The sequence below is a fragment of the Macaca mulatta genome, chromosome 5 (genome assembly GCF_049350105.2).
Source record: "Macaca mulatta isolate MMU2019108-1 chromosome 5, T2T-MMU8v2.0, whole genome shotgun sequence".
NCBI classification, from domain to species: Eukaryota; Metazoa; Chordata; class Mammalia; order Primates; family Cercopithecidae; genus Macaca; species Macaca mulatta.
The window spans coordinates 140,043,476-140,044,388 of NC_133410.1; the positions used below are offsets into that span (position 1 = coordinate 140,043,476).

General features: G+C 30.3%; 1 non-coding gene across 1 annotated transcript; it reads left to right on the forward strand.

Moving 5' to 3' along the window:
- The first annotated feature begins 572 nt into the window (after positions 1 to 572).
- On the forward strand, positions 573 to 680 carry LOC114678645 (U6 spliceosomal RNA). Its single transcript, XR_003730060.2, has one exon. It is a non-coding gene; the product is annotated as a U6 spliceosomal RNA (small nuclear RNA).
- Positions 681 to 913: the final 233 nt, after the last annotated feature.

Consider the following 913-nt stretch of genomic DNA (forward strand, 5'->3'; position numbering starts at 1 on the left):
CATGATGTCCCAGATTGCCTTATCCAAAGTCTTTACTTCCATACTATCCAGCAACTAAATAGTCTCCTAAGCAGAATAAATCCCTTTGCCCAAAATGAAAAATAATGAGAATTTAAAAAGCCATAATAGCAAGTCTTTGAGAGGACCCAGTCTGTAAGATCACAATTTTCATAGCTAAACAAAATAAATCTGTTATATTCCAGTTTCATTGATTTTTCTCTATGATCACATATTATTTATTATTTCTCTATATCTATAAATATTTATTTGGTAGAATAGTAATTACAAAGTTAAGTGGTGTATTAAAATTATATATTGTATTTGCTACAAAAATAAACATTAATTTACAAAATTATATTGACATAAAAATATACTGTATCAGCATTCTTACAAAACTCATAAAGTTTGTTTTAAAAAAAATCTTGTCCACACTGTGCCCTCTGTTACACAATTTGGTGAAAATAAATTTCTGGAATGTTTAGAAAAATTTCTCATATCCCCAATGTTAGCCTCACATTTGTTCTTCCCAAATCAAATTTAGAGAATGAAATGATGAATAAAGAATCAAAGTTGTGCTCACTTTGGCAGCACATATAATAATATTGGAATGATAACAGAGAAGACTAGCACGGCTCCTGTACAAGGATGACACATAAATTCATGAAGCATTCCATATTTTTACACCAATAGACAAGCAGAGAGCTAAATTATGAATGAAATCCCATTCACAATTGCTAAAAAGAGAATAATATACCTAGGAATACAGCTAACAAGGAAAGTAATGGGCCTGTTTAAAGAGAATACAAATCACTGCTCAAGGAAATAAGAGAGGACATAAACAAATGGAAAAACATTTCATGCTCATGGATAGGAAGAATCAATATAGTGAAAACGGCCATACTGTCCAATGTAA